Here is a 22,607-nt window from a genome sequence, read left to right on the forward strand (position 1 = left end):
ATTTTTATATCAGCGTTCACAAACTAAGCATTTGAAAGCACTTTGCAGCCAATAAAGTACTTTTTGAAGTGTGGTCATTGTTGTAATCATAGAATTTACAGTGCAGAAGGAGGCCATTCAGCCCATCGAGTGTGCAACTTGTAGAAAACATGGCTGTCAATCAGTGCACAGAAAGCTCCCACAAACATTAATGTGATAATGACCAGATAATACGTTTTGTGATGTTTATGGCAGATCCACATTGACCAGGACATCAGCGCTAACTACCCTGGTGTTATACAATATAGTATAATGGCATCTTTTATATTCACCTGGGAGGAAAGACCCAGATGGTACCTCTGTGGTATCTTAAAGGTGGTACCTCTGACAGTGCAGCACTCCCACAGTACTGCAGTATCAACCTGTGATCGCTGGAGAGAGACTTGAATCCACAACAGTCTGACTCAGAGACGTGAGTGCTAACTAAGCTACGGCTGACAAATTTCTGTTCTATTAAATTAATTTTCCAAGGGGTGAAGTCCCAAGGCTGTGTACAGAATGCTTTTCCCCTGTAAACTGGCAGCCTGAAAGTTTCACTTGATTTAAATGGTAACTAGTTGGAGCTGCAGGTGTCAGTGTTGTCTTTGTATCTGGGTTCCTGAAGCTGTGAAAGGTGTTAATGTCTCAGGTATCAGCTGGAATGGACATCGTAAGTGATTATCTTCAATCAGTACTGCTGATTAACCATTCTGCATTCATCTACTCATGAAAGTTCTATTTTTTTAGGCACAGTTCTTTTTTTTAAAAAAATTCAGCATACCCAATTATTATTTTCCAATTAAGGGGCAACTTAGCGGGGCCAATTCACCTACCTTGCACATCTTTTTGGGTGAGCCCCATGCAAACATAGGGAGAATGTGCAAACTCCACACGGACAGTGACCCAGGGCCCGGATCAAACCTTGATCCTCAGTGCCGTGAAGCAGCAGTGCGAACCACTACGCCACCGTGCTGCCCATTTTTAGACTCAGTTCTAATAGTCTGTCAGAATAAAACTGAAGGAATAACGCACTCTTCTCGGGAAAGCTCAGTGTTTGTTTTAATGACGTTTTTGAAGTTGTTTTCAAATCCCTCCATAGCCTCTACCCTCCCTAACTCTGTAATCACTTCTACCCCTCAGTATGGCACTGGAGTGTCAGTCAGGATTTCTTGTGCTCAAGTCCTAGAGTGGGACTTTGACCCACAACCCTCTGACTCAGAGAACAAGATTGTGGCTTTCAAATCCAAATCCAGATCGATTATTCCATGATCATGGATTAAAGTTGTTGTCAGGGCCACACAAATAATTCCTCAGACTCTGGGCTCTCCGTGTCAACCCCACCCACCATTTACTTAAACACAAACATGTTATAAAATGAGTGAAAAAGTTATCCTGTAGATGTTTACACACTGCATTGATCATCAATTCAATCAGATCACAATGTATCACCTTTAAATAAAACTGCTTCAATATGTCCAAGACAATTTAAAAAAAATTGCTTCAGTAAAATGTCTTAACAAATGTGCAACAAAGAGCCCCGGTTGTGATGGAGAGCTTACCCTAGTTATGTCGATCGGCGGAATCCGGCTGAACTTGGATCAGGAATTTAAAATGAAATTTATGTGAAACATAAATTGACCACTCATGATCTTTAACATGGGTTTATTACATATCACAGGAAGCTGGTACCAACCACAGAAATGACCACGGCCCCAGATGGGAATAAGGAGTGGTGAGGTTCTGCCGATTGTGCCCGTTTGAGGCGACTCTCCAAATTACACCCAGGGTTTTTGGGTGTTCAGGCACCAACAGTCAGTCATATGCATAACACTATGGTGTTGTACATGCTGTGGCCAGAAATTATTTCAGCAAACTACAGGCCCACAGATAATAGTTTTTGTGTCAAAGAAACAGAAGATATAGATAAAAATAGTTTAATATAGTCATAATTACATTTTACCTCAATAATATTGGACAAGGCTTGTTTTTTTTCCATTTATGGTGAAGTTTCTCTCCATTTCTCATTTTTATAATGCTATGATGTGGAGATGCCGGCATTGGACTGGGGTGAGCACAGTAAGAAGTCTTACAACACCAGGTTAAAGTCCAACATGTTTGTTTCAAACACTAGCTTTCGGAGCACTGCTCCAAAAAAAACTGCTTCACCCGAGGAAGGAGCAGTGCTCCGAAAGCTAGTGTTTGAAACAAACATGTTGGACTTTAACCTGGTGTAAGACTTCTTACTGTGCTTTTATAATGCTGTGGGAGGTGAGTGGGGAGGAGTGAGATAGATTCGGTTTGAAAGCCTCCGAGGATGAAGAATGTTATTCCCACACTAGAAATCTCTGTCCAACATTTACCAGGGGGGAACTGAGACAGCAGCTGCAACAAGTGAGTTTTTAAAAATGACTTTATCAGAGTGACAAAGCCAGAGCTCAAGAGTGTGGACAGGGACAAACCTCTAATCCAGCTCCTTGCCTGCTCCAAAAAACAATTCAAATTGTATCCAATGCATGGTCCCCACAAGAGAGACATACCAAATCCAGGCATTACTCCTGACCTCATGCTCATCTTAGCCAAAAGGCCGAGAAGCGATGACAAGTGAGGTGTTATTCAGATTGGACAATAACAAGTTTAAATCCCCACCTGAGCTGCTGCTCAAAGTCGCCTCCGTTTCCCCGGTCAGTTTCCCAAACTTCAGGAAACTCCTGTTCCTGCAGAAATATTTGGATTGTCTGTGAGAGACGTCAATCAGAGAGCCCACCCACTCTGCCCATTCTCTCCTCTTCCTCTACCACAGCTGCTTCACTTCCTGTAGGGACTCCAAACCAAGTCAGGAGATGGTGAGTGAAGGAGCAGAATTTAGAAGAATTACATTGCACAATATCCACACTAATGTTCAGGCAGTCTGACTATCCTGTGGGCAATCAGGTGTGGAAATGCCCCTTATGCTGTGTGACAAGATCCAGCTCAGAGACATGTTTACTCGGTGCTTTGTGCTGAGCTGTTTGATTGGCTGTGTTGGATATTGAGGGTGTTTATTGGAAGCATTTCCCTTCTGATTTACAGGCTGAGTTTTGTTGATGGGCCATTACTGAGAAGGTGGGTGGTATTATCTGGGAGGGGCAGAGACACATTTATTGAAATGTCTTAATGTCTTCTTTAAAGATTTTACCTGACGGCCTTGGTCTTTCACAAAACCGTAGGATTGGATTTGATAGTTTCGCCAAGTGTTGTGTCTAAGAGCTGAATTTGGGATGTGCAGTTTATGTAATTTCCCAGGATAAATCAGAACCCTTCAATCAGTTAACTTGAAGAAATATTTTCCTTAGCTTCCAGCACTTCCTGCCCAGTGTGTTTTCTCCAAATAATTTTGGAAAACATATGGAGAGATTTCACAATATCCATTTAATTCACGTTTCTCTTGAGCTTTTTTTATATTAAAAACAAACTCTCAGGGTAAAACCGGTCTTCACCAGCACAATTCGAGCTCATGGAAAATTGATAGCCTGTTTTACACTCTGCCCAATTGTCTTTTCCATTGTCTTCACGGTCCCTGGGAAGATGGGGGTCTGGGCGGAGGAAAGAAAAGCAGCCACTTTGTCTGCTCCAGGTCAGTATCTAGTATCCCTGCTGGAAACAGTGTGTATGTGATAGTCAAGTGAGGAAAAAGAACAGACTTTTATCTGATGCCCCACACAGGGGAATAGCAGACTGACACTCACTGTGGAACAGTGTCTAACTTAAAAAAAAAAAATTTAGAATACCCAATTAATTTTTTCCAATTAAGGACTAATTTTGCATGGCCAATCCACCTAACCTGCACATAATAAAATAAATAAAATAAAAATCACTTATTGTCACAAGTAGGCTTCAAATGTGGTTACTGTGAAAAGACCCTAGTCGCCACATTCCGGCGCCTGTTTGGGAGGCTGTTACGGGAATTGAACAGTGCTGCTGACCTGCCTTGGTCTGCTTTCAAAGCCAGCGATTTAGTCCTGTACTAAACAGCCCTTTTGGGTTGTGGGGGTGAAACCAATGCAGACATGGGGAGAATGTGCAAACTCTACACAGACAGTGAACTTAGGCTGGGATCGAACCTGGGTCCTCGAGCTCCATAGGCAATGGAACAGTCTCTAACTAGGAGGTGGCAGCGGCACATTTACTGGACTAATAATACCAGGGATTCAGGTTAATACTCTGGGGACGTGGATTCAGATCACCTCACAGCAGTTGGTGGAATTTAAATTCAATTTATAATCTGGATTTAAAAGCCAGTCTAAGTAATCGTGTCCATCAAATCATTGTTAATTGTCATAGAAACCCATCTGGTTCATGAATGACTTTTCGGGAAAGAAATGTGCCATCCTTACCTGGTCTGACCTACATGTGACTTCAGACCCACAGTAATATGTATGACTCTTAAATATCCTCTGAAATGAATGCAGCAACCACTCAGTTGTATCCAACGACTATTCACAGCACAATGAAATCAGACTAGACATCAACCTATGCACTGGAAACGGCACTGGCAAACCCAGCCCTGTCGACCCTGCAAAGTCCTCCTTATCAACATCTGGGGGCTTGTGCTAAAATTGGAGAGCTGTCCCACAGACTAGTCAAGCTACTGCCTCACATAGTCACACACACTGAATAATACCTGTTTACAATGTCCCAGGAACCACCATCACCCTGACTGTGAATGTTCCATCCCACCAGCAGGACAGACCTACAGGAGGTTGCAGTGGAATACATTCAGAGGGAGTTATGCTGACAGTCCTCAACATTGATTCTGAACCTATGAAGTTCCATGGCATCAGGTTAAACATGGGCAAGGAAACCTTCTGTTGGTGGCAATCTTCTGCACCGCAGCTGTGATACTGGGCACCTCGGGAGGAGGCCGAGTTGGATAATCTTCTTAGCACTCCTGGCTGAAGATTGTTGTGAATTCTTCTCGATGTGCTGATCTCCTCCATCATTGTGGATGGGGACATTTGTCTAGCCACATCCTCCAGTTAATTACTGAATTGCCAACCACCATCGACAACGAGATGTGGCAGAACTTCAGAGCTTAGATCTGATCCGTTGGTTGTCAGATTGTTGAATCCCCACCACCAACATCCTGGGGGTTACCATTGACTAGAAACTGAACTTGACGAGCCAAATAAATACTGTAGCTACAAGAACTGGTCAGAGGCTTTGAATCTGTGGTAGGTAATTCACCTCCCAACTTCTGAAAGCTATCTACCATCTGTCAGGCAGTCAGTCATGTTTTTTTTAAAATTTAGAGTATCCAATTCTTTTTTTTTCAATGAAGGGACAATTTAACATGGCCATTTCACCTACCCTGCACATATTTGGGTTGTGGGAGTGAGACCCACGCAGGCACGGGGAGAATATGCAAACTCCACACGCATAGTGACCCGGGCCGGGATCGAACCTGCAAATTCCCCGACAAGCCACACATCATCCTGACTTGGAACTATCAGCACGATCTACTGGCCATGTTGAGCTCGAAAGGCAGTATGGCTGGTGGATGCCGGGAGATTCCGTTTCCTAACGCGATCTCCCGAGATGTCGCAAACTAAATCCTGCCCATTGTGGGATGGGATAACTATTTTGTAAATCTGCATATAAGACCATAAGACATAGGAGCGGAAGTAAGGCCATTCGGCCCATCGAGTTCACTCCACCATTCAATCATGGCTGATTTCAACTCCATTTACCCGCTCTCTCTCCATAGCCCCAAATCCTCGAGAAATCAAGAATTTATCAACTTCTGTCTTAAAGACACTCAACGTCCCGGCCTCCACCGCCCTCTGTGGCAATGAATTCCACAGACCCACCACTCTCTGGCTGAAGAAATTTCTCCTCATCTCTGTTCTAAAGTGACTCCCTTTTATTCTAAGGCTGTGCCCCCGGGTCCTAGTCTCCCCTGCTAATGGAAACAACTTCCCTACGTCCAACCTATCTAAGCCATTCATTATCTTGTAAGTTTCTATTAGATCTCCCCTCAACCTCCTAAACTCCAATGAATATAATCCCAGAATCCTCAGACATTCATCGTATGTTAGGCCTACCATTCCTGGGATCATGCGTATGAATCTCCGCTGGACCCGCTCCAGTGCCAGTATGTCCTTCCTGAGGTGTGGGGCCCAAAATTGCTCACAGTATTCTAAATGGGGCCTAACTAATGCTTTATAAAGCTTCAGAAGTACATCCCTGCTTTTATATTCCAAGCCTCTTGAGATAAATGACAACATTGCATTTGCTTTCTTAATTACGGACTCAACCTGCAAGTTTACCTTTAGAGAATCCTGGACTAGGACTCCCAAGTCCTTTTGCACTTCAGCATTATGAATTTTGTCACCGTTTAGAAAATAGTCCATGCCTCTATTCTTTTTTCCAAAGTGCAAGACCTCGCACTTGCCCACGTTGAATTTCATCAGCCATTTCTTGGACCACTCTCCTAAACTGTCTAAATCTTTCTGCAGCCTCCCCACCTCCTCCATACTACCTGCCCCTCCACCTATCTTTGTATCATCGGCAAACTTAGCCAGAATGCCCCCAGTCCCGTCATCTAGAACGTTAATAAATAAAGAGAACAGCTGTGGCCCCAACACTGAACCCTGCAGGACACCATCGTCACTGGTTGCCATTCCGAAAAAGAACCTTTTATCCCAACTCTCTGCCTTCTGCCTGACAGCCAATCGTCAATTCATGTTCGTACCTTGCCTCGAATACCAAGGGCCCTTACTTTATTCAGCAGTCTCCCGTGAGGCACCTTATCAAAGGCCTTTTGGAAGTCAAGATAGATAACAGCCATTGGCTCTCCTTGGTCTAACCTATTTGTTATCTCTTCAAAGAACTCGAACAGGTTTGTCAGGCACGGCCTCCCCTTACTAAATCCATGCTGACTTGTCCTAATCCGACCCTGCACTTCCAAGAATTTAGAAATCTCATCCTTAACAATGGATTCTAGAATCTTGCCAACAACCGAGGTTAGGCTAATTGGCCTATAATTTTCCATCTTTTTCCTTGTTCCCTTCTTGAACAGGGGGGTTACAACAGTGATTTTCCAATCCTCTGGGACTTTCCCTGACTCATAGATCATAGAATTTACAGTGCAGAAGGAGGCCATTCGGCCCATCAAGTCTGCACCGGCTCTTGGAAAGAGCACCCTACCCAAGGTCAACACCGCCATCCTATCCCATTATCCAGTAACCCCACCCAACACTAAGGGCAACTTTGGACACTAAGGGCAATTTATCATGGCCAATCCACCTAACCTGCACATCTTTGGACTGTGGGAGGAAACCGGAGCACCCGGAGGAAACCCACGCAGACACGGGGAGGATGTGCAGACTCCGCACAGACAGTGACCCAAGCCGGAATCGAACCTGGGACCCTGGAGCTGTGAATCAATTGTGCTATCCACAAGGCTACCGTGCTGCCACAGTGACTTTTGAAAGATCATAACTAACGCCTCCACTATTTCTTCAGCTATCTCCTTTAGAACTCTAGGATGTAGCCCATCTGGGCCCGGAGATTTATCAATTTTTAGACCTCTGAGTTTCTCTTGCACTTTCTCCTTTGTGATGGTGTTGCTCTTATTAGCCTTAGTTTTATTAGCTCTAATTCTGTCACCTTTGCTCACGAGTCGCCAGGTATCTTTCTGATACCGCCACGTGGTTCAAGCTCAAGTAATGATTAATAATGCAGCATACCGCTTAGTAAATGTTAAATCAACGATCATTTATTATATACAGCAATAAATACTTATACAATAATCCTACCTCTAGACTATTATCTACCACTAAAGGCCAATACCTAACTTTGGGGATGGCCCACCAGGTCAGGGAAACAAATGGCTTATCGAATTGGGTCTGGCCTGCGGGATTCAAAAAGGCTGGTACGGGTCGATAGTCTGGAACACCTATCTGGTCGCGATCGCTGGTGTAAGACTTACTTGTTCTTTCGTCGAAGGGTCTCGAAGGTTGCGAGTAGGAGAAGAAGGGTCGATCTGAACTTGGCCCCTATCTTTATAGTTCCCAGGGGCTTCCCGCCTCTCGGGGCGGACCTTGACCCTGGTCCCAAGTGATTGGACTTGGTCCCAATCACTGGGTTCGATATGCTCCAATAATGGGGCAATTCCTTGATCGGGGGTGGTCGTTCACCTTTCTTTGTCTCGGCCACTGCTGGCGCCGAGAGGTCTGGATCGGCTTTCAATTGCTAATTTGTAGCAATTGTTCCCGGGGATAGCCGATTAAAATGCAGATGGCTGGGTTGATGTGCTGCTAATGGTTGCAGGTATCGGTCTGGGCCGACTTCCCCCGAGCCGAATAAACTGTTCGGTCTGCAGCTGTCCGTTTGGGTCCTGTTAGCTGATTTTCCCATCAGCCTTTTCAGATCGCCATTTTACATCGGGGTTTGGCCAAATTAATCGGGAATCAGCCATTTTAGGTGGCTACGTCCCCTCCTTGTGATCCTAACGCGAAGCGTGAAGGATCACATAAATTTGTTATTTCCATTCCCTGACCGGGGGGACACCTCCTACATGGCCACTGCTCTGACCCTAGCTATGCACAATTTTTTTTTACCTAAACAATTCTAAGGGCGCTATGTCAGGCAGGGGCATGCATTTACAAAATTAAAAAACTTGGAACCTCTAATTTTACCTAAATACACTATACTCACTAAACATTGGATTATCCTATCTTCCTAAAACATACAACAACAATCACAACACTTAATATACTCTTTCCTGGCTTGGCAGTCAAGCTCAGGATCATACATTTTTTTTTTGTTCATGAAAAGTTTTGTACATCTTTTATTTGCAGTAAACGCAAGTGCATGTTCTTTATTATTGTGTTATAGGTCGCGGGGGTCTGGGGTCTGGTCATAACCGAATATAGGGGATCGGATCCGATATACCGGGGTTCGAGCGCGGTACGCTCTCCTTCTCCATTTGCGGAGGTGCATAGTCTGCACTACACAGCAGAGTATCGCCAACGCTAACAGTGCTTCAATCACGTAGGACAGGGAGTACCAGGTTATGAACCTGGCACACCAAGAAGATGCAGTGTCGCTGGTGACTGGTCTTTGGTACTGCGGGGCAGTGAAACATTAACGGCAGGGAGGTTTGAAGTAATGGGGTCCGCGTTCCCGTGCAACCAAATGTTCATGAAAAAGATGTTCAGCACGATGAAAGAAGTCCTCATGGCTGTCCTGGCTGTCCTCTTTCCTTTTCCTTCTTGTGTTCTTTTGTTTTCTCCGGTCCTGGAGCCTCTGGAGTTCTGTGAAAACAAGCATAGTATCTGTAACTACCTTGGTTTAATATCCGGTGTGTTCGTGTGTCTGTCCTTTTTGGGGCCAATTATACCCTTATAATTGGTCACTATGTGTGACTCCCTCATTTTTTTCCAAAAACAAATTTTAGGACACGGCACACTTCCCAATGACGGACCAGTGCTGATTTACCAGCCAAATGTTCCAGGATGTAAATAGCATATGGCAGCAACCTAAAGGTCGCCTAAACAAATAAAAACTTTTTGAAATGAAAGAATGTTAAATGAGGTGCGTATGGGCCACGACGGGTAAGATTTGGATGGAGTCCCCGGGTAGGACGAATACCAATGCCGTATCTCCCCTACCCGAGCGTGTTTGACCAACGGGGGGGTCCCCAGGCAGGGCGGGTCTCACGCCGTTTCTCCACTACCTGAGCAACCGACAAGAACGGGCAAAATTGTAGTCATCGTGGTGGGGCTGCTATAGTGATTCTACCCTTGAATCAGAAGAGCAGTTACGATCGGGCATCTGGTGAGCAGGTATCTGCTGAAGTGTCTGCAGACAAGCTAGTTCCACTGAACAAGCACCTGGTCTGTTGACCAGGTATCTAGACAAGTTGGTACCGCTGAACAAGCGTCTGGAATTTTTTTTACTGTAGGACGAACAACACAAAACAAACGTACGAACAACATAAAACATCCTGCAGGTTCCATCAGGAAGGACAATACTTCTCCCAAGTGTTTACTTTAAACACCATGTGGACACCTCAGTTCTCTGTTGCGAACAGGGTCGCAAAGGGGTTGGCGGCTTGGGAGTCAGACTCAAGGTCGTCCCCTTCTCCCGGGTGCCAAACTCTGGAGTGAATTAAGGCTGAAAGGGCTGCGTGGTGTGAGTTGGGGTTGCTTTCGTCGTTGCGGACGAGTCTGTAGGAGTTGTCGCGGTGCCAATGAGTTGTGTCAAGTTGTGTGGGGACAAAGTTGGGGTCGTCCGTGTGGTTCGGTGGTCGGTGGTGGGATTTGTTTAGAAAAGTGATCATGAAGGGATCACTGGAGTCGAAATCGGAGTCGCTGGGTGTGGGTCCGGTTGTATGGGGATAGTAGGGAGGCGTGCTGTGGCTATCGTCCGAGTCACAGTCGCTGTCTCTGCTGCTGCAGTCTGTGGGCGTTCCGGGGCGGAGTGTAGATTTTGGGGGTGGAGTCGAGGGCGAGTCCGTGTCTGGGCTGGACGTGGTGGGGGTTGGTCTGGTTACGTTGGCTGTGGGCGGGGTGTGGTCTGCTGCGTCAAGCATGACGTGGTGGGCGTGGTTTGACTGTGCTCCATAAGCCTTTAACTGGTTGATATGAAACCACGCAGTCTTACCATTTGGGTATTTTATTTTATATACCGATGGGCTTACTTTATCCGTAATGGAGTACGGACCCGAGTACTTTGGAGACAGGAATGTGCTGGGGTTATATACAGACAACATCACTTGCTATCCTATATCATACTCCGTTGCATGCACTGCCTTATCAAAACAGGCCTTGCTCTGTTTCTTTTTGGTGCCCAATTTAACTGCGGCTGCTAACTGAGCCGTTTTTACATTAGCAACTAATTGCTCCACGGCTTTCTCGTGGGTGAGGGCCGTAACTTCAGGGCTGGTCAGGTCTAAACCTAACAAGTATTCTGTCCCTTTCATGGGGCGTCCGGTCAGAAGAGTGTGTGGGATGTAACCTGTGGAGGTGGAAACAGTGTATTGCAAAAACATCAGCGCAAAAGGGAGGACTGAGTCCCAAGCGGTGTTGTTCTGCTGGACCATTTTTCGGAGGGTGGTTTTTAGGGTCCAATTCATGCGCTCCACTATACCACTCGACTGGGTGGTACGCAATGTGGAATTTTTGGGTTATGCCAAATATCGTGAGGACATTCTGCATGACCCGTCCCGTAAAGTGAGAACCTTGGACCGATTCAATACTGCGGGGGAGTCCCCATCTAGTAAAAATGTGGTGGGTTAGAATCTTGGCTATGGTTTTCGCGGTGTTGGTGCGGGCTGTAAATGCTTCCACCCACTTTGTAAAAGTGTCTATGACCACCAGAACATATTTATAGCCATTCCTGCAAGGGGGCAATGGACCTATAAAATTAATCTGGAGGTTATTCCAGGGGCCGTTAACGGGTCGGGTGTGGCTGAGTTGGGCCTGTTTTGCATATCTATCGGGGTTGTTCTGCGCGCATATAAGGCAATTCTCTCTGTAATGGCTTACGTCTTCCTTGAGATTTGGCCACCAACAAAGCTGTTTGAGGTGGGCTGTGGTGGGATTGATTCCCTGGTGTCCATGACCATCATGGAATAAACAGATTAATTGGTTCCTATCCTGCTCAGGAACTACATAAAGGGTGTCCTTTAACACCACACCGTCATGTGTGGTCAGTGTATTTCTGAACCTCTCGTAGGAGGCTGGAAACTTCCCTTTCACGATCTCAGTGAGAGCGCTATCCTGCTTCTGGGCCTCTACTAGATCTTCGATCCTAGTCTGCGTGACCTGAACTGCACTCACTGGCGCACTCACTGGCGCGCTTTCGGGGGGTTTCCAAAAGTACCCATGCCTGGATCCTGCCTTAGCCAGTGCGTCGGCTTTTACATTTCCAGGGGGGGAGGAAAGATGGTGGCTGCGGACTTTTATAATGCCAAAAGTCCTGTTCTGGGGTTTTTGTAGAATATGGCGGAGTAATGGGGCTGAGGGGAGGGGTTTCCTATCCGCGGAAACAAATCCTCTTGTTTCCCAGAGGGGCAGAAATTCTGTGAGGCTGTTGCAGACATATAGGCTGTCTGAATATATGTCTGCTGGACTGGGGAAGGAATCTGGGTGGTCTACTATGTACGCGATGGCCGCAAGCTCTGCCGCCTGCGCGCCTAAGTGTCCGGGGAGTTTTAATGCTATCTCCTCGAGGGCGCGTCCCTTTGCGTCCTCAACATAAATCCCGCAACCTGTTATGCGTTGCCCATCTAAGACTGTGGAAGATCCATCCACATAAATCTTAATGGGGTCACACGTGTCTGGGTGAGGGGGGCTCTGAGATGGATTACCTATTTTCCTGGGGGGGGTTGCTATAAAGGAGCCTGTGTTGTGGTGTGGAGAGATGATTTCACATTCATGGGGGGTTCCGGGGTACTGTAAATTGTCCGCTAAGTATGTGTGGGTCTTTGTCCGTTTTACTGTGATGTCCCATCCTTGCAAGAGAAGGGTCCACCTAGCTGCGCGTATTTGACTGATGGTACCGTCCTTAAGTCGTCCGTCCAGTAAAAGTTGGGTGGGGGTGTGCTCGGTCAGAATGGTGATGGGGTTCAGTCCGGTAATATAGGAAAAGTACTGGACTGCCCAGAAAACTGCGAGCAGGTGTCTCTCACAGGCTGAAAATCCCTGCTCCACAGCATCTAAAATTCGGGAGGCATAAGCTACGGATCTTAACTGGTCGTGCCGTTCCTGCAGGAGCACGGCTGGAAGGGTGCGGTCTGTGGTCGCTACCTCTATGGCGTAAGGGGCAAGCAGGTCTGGAACTTGTAGTGCGGGGGCGGCTATGAGCGCCTGTTTTAATGATTCCACAGCATCCGTATGCTGCGGAAGCCACTCCCAGGGGGCTCCTTTCTTTAGGAGGTCTGAGAGAGGCGCTGCCTTGCTGGCGAAACCGTCGATGTGGTTTCGGCAGTAGCCAACCAGTCCTAAAAACGACCGGAGGGCTGAAACGTTCTGGGGAAGGGGCAATTTAGCGATCGAGTCAATTCTTTTATGCTCGATCTCGCGTTTGCCGTGTGTGATAATTGGACCCAAATATACCACTTTTTCTTCCAAAATCTGGGCCTTTTTGGGGTTTACTTTACAGCCAATGGAATGTAACAATTCCAGGAGTTCGGACAGAAGCTCAATGTGCTCCTCCTTGGTGTCTGTCTGCAGTAGTAGATCATCTACATACTGTACCAGACATTCGGGGCGAGAAAATTTCGCTAGTCCATTTGCCAGCTGTCGGTGGAAAATGGAGGGGGAGTTGTGGAAGCCCTGTGGCAGGCATGTCCACGTGTACTGCTGCGCTTTAAATGAAGACAAATTTATACTGGCACGCCTTTGCCAATGGAATGGACCAGAATCCATTACTGACATCCAAAACCGTGAAATATCGGGCATTGAGTCCCTGTTTGAGCATGGTCTCGGGACTTGTTGCTACGGTGGGGGCTGCTGCGGGGGTGACTTTATTGAGTTCCCGATAATCAATGGTCAAGCGCCATGATCCGTCGGGCTTTCTCACTGGCCAAATCGGAGCATTATTAGTAGAGGCCACCGGTCTTAGTACGCCCTGCTCTAATAAGCTCTCTATAACTTTTAGGATTTCTCCCTCTGCTTCTAGGGGGAATCCGTACTGTTTTTGGGGTCTAGGGTCCAGTCCTGTTACTTGTACGGAGCCAGTCATCCGTCCACAGTCGTGCTTGTGGGTCGCGAATGCCGCCCTGTTCTTTTGCAGGACTGCCCTAACCTGCCGGTCCGTGCTGAGTGTGGTGGAGTTGAACCAAAACTCGCCTACTGTGCTAATTTTGTTCATATAGTCCCCTATGTTGAGCGTTGCGGGGGCTATAGCAGATTTCGCCATCTTCCGGACACACTGCTTGACTGGATCGAAAGATAGGTGGTGGGAATTCATAAAGTCGATTCCCAGAATGTGTCCTGCTATGTGGGGCAGGTCGACTAAAACTACGGGGTGTTTTGTGGTAATGTTTCCTATTTGAATGGGTGCAGGGGCTGTGATGTGTCCCTGCTGTTAGTGGCCTGTAAAGCCGCTGAGGGTGATAGTGGCTGTAGTGGGCCACGTGTCCTGACAAAGGGTGGAGGAATTTATGGTGGTGCGGGACCCTCCTGTGTCCCAAAGAAACTCGATAGGCTGTCCCCGAATTTTCGCTGTGACTACGGGTCGTCCTGACCTATCCCAAAGGGTATCGCAGACCCAACTGGGGGAGCCTGTACACCGTCAGTCCGTTCCGGTCAAGTCCGTCTGATCCGAACGGGCGCTAACGCTATGGATGGGCTCTGCCTTTTTCTTACTCAGAGTGCCTGTCTGTGGTCTCTCTGTGGCTTTTTGGGGGCATTACACTCTTTTGCAAAATGTCCCAACTGTCCGCAGTTGTAACATTCTTGCGGTTTTGTGGGGGGGCTGTTCTTTCCCTCATTTACCCAGGCGGGGTTGTGAGGTGTGGCTTTTACTGCCTGCATGTCTGCGGCGGCTTGCTTTTCCTCTGTGGTTTTAGCGGCGGGTTGATTGTGAACAGACTGCTCCCAAACGCGGGATAATCTTTTAACCACCCACTTCTCATTATGAGCCTTCTCCGAGGGATCATAATTACTACAGGCATTCTGTCCTGCCTCTGTGGCATGGGAGATAAGGGTGCGGGTCCATTTGGCCATATTGTCTGGGGACAAATGGGCATGGTCGACGTCTCCAAAAACGTCTTCGAAGTGAATCCACAAGCGTCCTGCGAACGCTGTGGGGTGTTCAGAGTTCTTCTGCCTACACTTATTTAGGCCATCTACAGGGTCGCCCCGGTAATACCCGATCGCATCCAGGATCGCGGTATGCATTTCTGCATGGGTGCCTCCCCCTACGTTCTGTGGGTCGGGAAGGGCTGCTGCTACCAATGGATCTAAACTTAGAACCATGAGCTTTACATGCTCTCGCTCATCCAGGCTGTACATGGTCGCCTGATGTTTGACGGTGGCAAAGAAATGGTGTGGGTCTGAAGCGGGGAGGAACGGTGTGATTTTTGCACATGCGTCCCGTAATTGGGTCACTGTGAGGGGGGTGGAATAGAGAAATTCCGCTTCGTCTGATGTGGCTGTGCGGTGGGTTGTTACAGGGTTCATGGGAGCCTGAACTACCTGCTGTGTGGGGGGTGGGGATGCTTTTCTCCTTTGGGGCTTTCCCTGCGCACATGTTCCCTGAACATATCTCTGCGCTGTTTCCTGTAATTCTTCCCAATCAGGGCCGTCTTCCTGGTCTAAACTTTCCCCAAAGGTTTCTTGGAATCCCTTTTGGACAGAAAGCAGTGATTGCAGGTCTGCAATTTGATTCCGGCACTTCGCATGGTCTATGGTGCTCTGCCTTTGTTCCGTGGTTGCAGCGTGGAGCGCTCTCAAGGCTGCCTTGAGATCGCGACATTGCTTCTGTAGCGTCTTCACCTGCTGCTCAGTCTCTTTCTTTACCAGGACTGCACACTGCGTGTCCTGATAAGCCTTTTCGTACTGGGACTGGAAACTACTCAAATGCGCCAGACAAGACTGGTGACCCAGTTTGGCGTCAGCCACCTCTTCGTCCTTTGCTGCTAATTTCCGCCTTAATTCCAGATTCTCTTTCTCCACCTCGCATACATCGACTTTACTCATACGATGTATGCCCTCTACTTCTTTGCGGAGCGTCCTGACGACCTCCTCTGTGCCTCGCAATTGTGCCAGACAGGACACAATTGCCATTGGCTTGCGAGCTCTTGCTAAATTCTTTTTGTGGATTTCACTCATGTTCTCCCACCAAGTATGCCCTATACTTCCGGGACATGAGTCGTCATTATTACAGAAATCATTCCACATGGGCCATCCTTTGCCCTTGAGGTATTTCCGAATTTCCTCTTCCCAAGTGGGGCACTGTCCCACTCTACTGCTGCTGGTTGCTGCGACCGCAAATTCCTCGGGGTTCATGAGGCGTTGCATTGCCTGCATGGCCATCTCTCCTATCTGCATGCTTCGGTTAAATTTGGAACAGGGGGCTAAGGTGGTGTCGTAGATGCGGGTACGCTTGCGCTAATTTCCGAAAATACAGACTTCCGACAGTTTTGACGCAACAAAAATCTATCAGTTTTACCTTATAGCCCTGTTAGTTACGCATGCATACACACACTTCCGAATTGTGAATTATTAATCAGAACCGCTTGAACACTTGTGGTTTTTTTTTTTGTTTCCAATTGGATTCTAATTCAAAATGTCTTGGGTTCTCCATGAGTGGTTTTCCACTTCGAGATCGGGTCCCAGCTGAGTCGCCAAAATGTTGCTCTTATTCGCCTTAGTTTTATTAGCTCTAATTCTGTCACCTTTGCTCACGAGTCGCCAGGTATCTTTCTGATACCGCCACGTGGTTCAAGCTCAAGTAATGATTAATAATGTAGCATACCGCTTAGTAAATGTTAAATCAACGATCATTTATTATATACAGCAATAAATACTTCTACAATAATCCTACCTCTAGACTATTACCTACCACTAAAGGCCAATACTTAACTTTGGTGATGGCCCACCAGGTCAGGGAAACGAATGGCTTATCGAATTGGGTCTGGCCTGCGGGATTCAAAAAGGCTGGTACGGGTCGATAGTCTGGAACACCTATCTGGTCGCGATCGCTGGAGTAAGACTTACTTGTTCTTTTGTCGAAGGGTCTCGAAGGTTGCGAGTAGGAGAAGAAGGGTCGATCTGAACTTGGCCCCCATCTTTATAGTTCCCAGGGGCTTCCCGCCTCTCGGGGCGGACCTTGACCCTGGTCCCAAGTGATTGGACTTGGTCCCAATCACTGGGTTCGATATGCTCCAATAATGGGGCGATTCCTTGATCGGGGGCTGGTCGTTCACCTTTCTTTGTCTCGGCCATTGCTGGCGCCGAGGGGTCTGGATCGGCTTTCAATTGCTAATTTGTAGCAATTGTTCCCGGGGATAGCTGATTAAAATGCAGATGGCTGGGTTGATGTGCTGCTAATGGTTGCAGGTATCGGTCTGGGCCGACTTCCCCAGAGCCGAATACACTGTTCTGTCTGCAGCTGTCCGTTTGGGTCCTGTTGGCTGATTTTACCATCAGCCTTTTCAGTTCGCCATTTTACATCGGGGTTTGGCCAAATTAATCGGGAATCAGCCATTTTAGGTGACTACAATGGCTACCATATTCAACACTGCCCCCTGACTCTCCTGAATTGTTGGGATATTACTCATGTCTTCTACTGTGAAGACTGACGCAAAGTACTTATTTAGTTCCTCAGCTATTTCCTTGTCTCCCATCACTAGATTACCAGTGTCATTTTGGAGCGGCCCAATGTCTACTTTTGCCTCCCGTTTGTTTTTAATGTATTTAAAGAAACTTTTACTATCATTCCTAATGTTACTGGCTAGCCTATCTTCATAATTGATCCTCTCTTTCCTTATTTCTCTCTTTGTTATCCTGTTTGTTTTTGTAGCCTTCCCAATCTTCTGACTTCCCACTACTCTTTGCCACATTATAGGCTTTCTCTTTTGCTTTGATGCATTCCCTAACTTCCTTTGTCAGCCATGGCTGCCTAATCCCCCCTCTGATAACCTTTCTTTTCTTTGGGATGAACCTCTGTACTGTGTCCTCAATTACTCCCAGAAACTCCTGCCATTGCTGTTCTACTGTCTTTCCCACTAGGCTCTGCTCCCAGTCGATTTTTGTCAGTTCCTCCCTCATGCCCCTGTAGCTACCTTCATTTAACTGTAACACCTTTACATCTGATTCTCCCTTCTTTCTTTCAAATTGGAGATTGAATTGTACCATATTATGATCACTGCCTCCTAAGTGTTCCCTTACTTTAAGATCTTTAATCAAGTCTGGCTCATTACATAACACTAAGTCCAGAATGGCCTGTCCCCTCGTGGGCTCCATCACAAGCTGTTCCAAAAAGCCCTCCTGTAAACATTCAATGAATTCCCTTTCCTTGATCCACTGGCAGCATTATTTACCCAGTCCACCTGCATATTGAAGTCCCCCATGATCATTGTGACCTTGCCTTTCTGACATGCACTTTCTATTTCGTGGTGCATTTTGTGCCCCTGCTCCTGACCACTGTTCGGAGGCCTGTACATAACTCCCATTATGGTTTTTTTGCCTTTGTGGTTCCTCAACTCTACCCACACAGACGCCACATCATCTGACCCTATGTCGTTTAGTGCTATTGATTTAATTTCATTCCTAATTAACAAGGCAACCCCGCCCCCTCTGCCCACCTCCCTGTCTTTTCGATAGGTTGTGAATCCCTGGATGTTTAAATGCCAGTCCTGAACCCCCTGCAACCACGTCTCTGTGATGCCTACCACATCATGCCTGCCAGTCACAATCTGGGCCACAAGCTCATCTACCTTGTTCCGTGCACTGCGCGCATTTAAATATAGCACCTTTAATTCTCTATTGACCGTCCCTTTTTGTTTTCTTAGTGCGGTGGACCTTGGTTTACTGAGCCTTTCCATACACTGTATCATATTTTGTGGGATGGGGACTATCGTAACCTTTCCTGAGTTCTGTCTTTTCGTGCTTTTTTGTATTCCTAAGCAGCTACGCTTCCCACTGATTACTTCACCTCTTGGTTCCCTGACTTTCCCTTCCCCCCCAATCTTTAGTTTAAAGTCCTATTGACCACCCTATTTACTCTTTTCACCAGAACACTGGTCCCAGCTCGGTTCAGGTGGAGACCATCCCAACGGTATAGGTCCCCCCCTGTCCCAAAACTGATGCCAGTGTCCCATGAAAAGGAACCCCTCTTTCCCACACCACTCTTTCAGCCATGTGTTAACTTCCCTTATTCTTGCCTCCCTATGCCAATTTGCACGTGGCTCGGACAGTAATCCGGAGATTATGACCCTTGAGGACCTGTTTTTTAATTTGAATCCTAGCTCTTTATAATCCCTAAACAGGTCCTCTTTTCTAGACTTGCCTATGTTGTTGGTACCGACATGGACCACAACAACTGGATCCTTCCCCTCCCTCTCCAGTATCCTATCAAGCCGGTCAGAGATGTCCCGCACCCTAGCACCGGGCAGGCAACATACCATGTGCGACTCTTTATCCTGCTCACAAAAGATACTATCTATCCCCCTGATAATAGAATCCCCTACAACTACAACTTGCCTATTTACTCCCTCCCCTTGAATGGCCTGCTGAACCATGGTGCCTTGGTCAGCTGACTCATCCTTCCTGCAGCCCTGTTCGCCATCCACACAGGGAGCAAGTGCCTCATACCTGTTGGACAGGGTCAAGGGCTGAGGCTCCTGAGTTCCTGATATCAGCTCGTCTTACTCTAATATGCACTCCGCTGATCTACCCAACGCTTTGGAATCTAAACCCTTGTGCCTTGGAGACCTCGGGCAAGTGCCATTCAGTGCTGGTCCCACAAACGGGGACCAGACTGAATGGCACTTGTTGGGGGTCTCTCAGGGGATCAGAGACCACCATGTCATTGCCCTCTGGGGCAGGGTGGCACCCTGGCACTTTTGGTGCTACCTGGCACCTTGGTACCGCCTGCCTGGATGCCAGCCTGGCACTGCCAAGGTTCTCAAGTGGCACTGCCAGGGGCACTGCCATGGTACCAAGCTGGCAGTGCCAAGGTGGCAGGCTGGCATTTTTCCACAGTGGGGATTGGGACTGGGGGTGCCCTGCACATGTGAGGGGAGCCCAATGACCCCCTTAGTTGGGGCTTTGGGGCGGTTTGGGAGTCATGTCGGGGGAGTCAATCTCTTCCTGTACTGAGGAGCTCTGGCGAGCGGAGCTCCTCAGTGCAGGAAACGGCTCGTCACAGGACTCGGTTCCAATTTCAGAGATTTTTTTTTTACAATGCAGAAGGAGGCCATTCGGCCCATTTAGTCTGCGCCGGCTCTTGGAAAGAGCACCCCACTTAAGCCCACTCCTCCACCCTAACCCAGTAACCCCCCCCCCCAAACTTTTTGGACACTAAGGGCAATTTATCATAGCCAATCCACCTAACCTGCACATCTTTGGATTGTGAGAGAAAACCGGAGCACCCAGAGGAAACCCATGTAGACGCGGGGAGAACGTGCAGGCTCTGCACAGACAATGGCCCAAGCCGGGAATTGAACCTGTGACTCTGGCGTTGTGAAGCAACTGTGCTACCGTACTGCCCAGTTAGATCGCGCCCTGGCTTGATTTGGTTAGAGCGTGCCCCTAATCTTTGTTTCTTCACAGTCATTGGGTGAAAATACTGAAACTCCCTCCCTCATCACACTGTGGGTGTACTGGTACCCCATGGTGTTCAGTGGTTCCAGAAAGTGGCTCATCATCAGCTCCTTAAGGCAATAAATGTTTGCCTAGCCAGCGAGACCCACACCCTGTCCAAGTATAAATTTAAAAACTGAGGAGTCCATAAGACCATAAGATACAGGAACAGAATTAAGCTATTTGGCCCATCGAGTCTGCTCTGCCATTGATCATGGCTGATATGTTCTTCATCCCCATTCTCCTGCCTTCTCCCCATAACCCCTGACCTACACGTTAATCTTGAAATCCCATTATCAATCAAGAAGGCCAGATTTGTGCTTGAGGTGCTGTTACCTACAGGGTAACAGACGAGAGATGGATGGTGAAATTAGACAGAATAGTTCTTCCTTAGAACATCAGAACTAAGGGTAAGAGCAGGCAATTTAGCCTTGTGAGCCTCCCGCACCGTTCAAAACAATCATGGCTGATCTTAACATGGCCTCAACTCCACCATCCTGCCCATTCTCCATAACCCTTCAATCTATTACAAATTAAAAATCTGTTCAACTCCTCCTTAAATTTACTCACTGTCCCAGCATCCATGGCACTCTGGGGTAGCGATTCACAACCTTTTGGGGGAAGTAGTTTCTCCTTATCTCTTTTAAATCTTCTATCCCTTAGTTTGAGACTATGACCTCTCTTTCTAGAATGCCCCACATGAGGAAGCATCTGCTCCATGTCTGCTTTTTTATACCGTTTGTCATCTTGTATACCTCAATTTGAACTCCCCTCATTCTTCTAAACCCTAGAGAGTATATGCCTAAACTGCTCAATCTCTCTTCGTACAACAAACCCCATATCTCTGGAATCAACCTTGTGAAGCTCCTCTGAACTGCCTCCAAAGCCACGACATTTCCTCAAATAAGGGGACCAAAACTGTGCACAATACTCCAGGTACAGTCTCACCAATGACTTGCATAGTTGCAACAACACGTGATTACCTTGATACTCTATTCCTTTAGCTATTAATGCCAGCATTCCATTTGTTTTCTTTATTATCTGCTCTACCTGCTTGCTAGTTTTCTGTGACTCATCCACGAGGACACCCAGATCCCTCTGCACCGGAGCACCCTAATGTTTCTCCCCATTTGGATAATAAGTTGCCTTCCCATTTTTCTGATCAAAATGCATAACTTCACACTTCTCCACTATTAATTCTCTGGTTTCATCTTCCAAGGGACCAACATTCACCTGAGCAACTCTCTTCCCTTTTATGTACTTATAGAAGCTTTTGCTATCATTTTTGATATTTTGCACTAGTTTTCTTTCATTATTTACCTTAGTGCTTTTTATTACTTTTTTTCGTATCCCCTTGTTTATGTTTGAAAGTTTCCAATCTGCCAGCCTGCCACTGGCCTTTGCAACATGGTATACCCAAGCTTTTGTCTTTACATTGTCCTTGACCTCCTTGTTTTATTTTATATAGATTTAGAGCACCCAATTTTTTTTTTCCAATTAAGGGGCAATTTAGCGTAGCCAATCTACCTATCCTGCACATGATTGGGTTGTGGGGGTGAGACCTATGCAGAGACGGGGAGAATGTGCAAACTTCCACATGGGCAGTGACCCGGGCCGGGACCGAACCCAGGTCCTCAGCGCCGTGTGGCAGCAGTGTTAACCGCTGTGTCACGATGCCATCCAGTCTCCTCGTTTAGCCCTCTTACAATCTTTCTTTGATTCCGGAATATATTTTAGTTGTGAGGAATTGAGTATCTCATTAAACAACTGCCACTGCTCATCAGCTGTCCTACCTTTTAGTCTTCATGCCTGTGTAATTACCCGTTGTTTAATTCCAGAACACCAATGTGGGACTCCACTTTCTCGGTCCCAAACGGAATTTTGAATTCTATGATCACTATTCCCGAGAGGATCCTTAGATAGAAGATCATTAATTAATCCCTCCTCATTACACAATACTAAATCCAAAGTAGCCTGCTCCATGGTTGGTTCCACAACATATTGTTCCAACAATCAATCTCTACTAAATTCAATGAACTCTCCCTCGAGGCTACACTTGCCAATTTGATTCCCAGTCTATGTGCATATTAAAATCACCCATGATTATTGCCGTACCTTTCTTCCAAGCCCCCAGTATTTCCTGGTTTATACTGTAGAACTACTTTTGGGGACCTGTTGATTACTCCTACCAGGGACTTCTTCCTTTTGCTATTTCGTATTTCTAGTCCGACTGATCCACATCTTGATCTCCAGTGCTTACGTCATTTCTCATTACCGCACTGATCCCTT

The 22,607-nt window shown here is 47.0% G+C and overlaps 1 protein-coding gene and 1 long non-coding RNA gene across 2 annotated transcripts in view; both read left to right on the top strand.

Moving 5' to 3' along the window:
* The window catches only part of LOC140389073 (uncharacterized), a 104,420-nt gene that overhangs the window by 74,529 nt on the left and 7,284 nt on the right, over positions 1-22,607 (top strand). The gene's annotated exons all lie outside the window — the stretch shown is intronic.
* On the top strand, positions 2,658-7,808 carry LOC140390161 (uncharacterized). The gene is made up of 2 exons (XR_011934572.1): positions 2,658-2,861; positions 4,738-7,808. It is a non-coding gene; the product is annotated as an uncharacterized lncRNA (long non-coding RNA).

The sequence above is a fragment of the Scyliorhinus torazame genome, chromosome 14, assembly GCF_047496885.1.
Source record: "Scyliorhinus torazame isolate Kashiwa2021f chromosome 14, sScyTor2.1, whole genome shotgun sequence".
Classification (NCBI taxonomy): Eukaryota; Metazoa; Chordata; class Chondrichthyes; order Carcharhiniformes; family Scyliorhinidae; genus Scyliorhinus; species Scyliorhinus torazame.